Source organism: Wasmannia auropunctata, unplaced genomic scaffold (genome assembly GCF_000956235.1).
Source record: "Wasmannia auropunctata unplaced genomic scaffold, wasmannia.A_1.0 LD336078.1, whole genome shotgun sequence".
In the NCBI taxonomy this organism is placed as follows: domain Eukaryota; kingdom Metazoa; phylum Arthropoda; class Insecta; order Hymenoptera; family Formicidae; genus Wasmannia; species Wasmannia auropunctata.
In genome coordinates this window covers 5,915,634-5,916,060 of record NW_012026812.1, presented here as the reverse complement: position 1 = coordinate 5,916,060, position 427 = coordinate 5,915,634, and positions in this window count along the sequence as shown.

Sequence of the window (427 nt, the reverse complement as noted above, 5' to 3'; positions counted from 1 at the left end):
CATTTTTCTTTTTGTCAGTCTCCTATTCTCCAGTACTTCTTTCCCCAGAGGAGCCTCGCGCTCCCTCCCCCGCAACCTCCATTGAGACCATAGACTTGGAGAGGGACTTACGCTCTTCTTCTCCTGTAAGTTCCACGGGAAGCATCGAGTTTCTCGAGGAAATCCCCCCTCCTCGTCCCCGCTTGTACTATCCCTACGGGGAACACGACTCGCTAAAATCGCTTATCCGTTAATTTCCTCAACTATATTCTCCGCTGGAACCCGGAACCTACACCATAGGTCCGGATGATTTTTGCCTAGAAGAAATCCGTACCACGGTCAGTTTCCTGGATCCCACCGACAATATTCCGGTCTATTTGTACCGCTCCCCCTTCCCCTATTTGGTACCCGTACTTTTCTTTTACAATTTCTTCCCTCTTTCTACCGC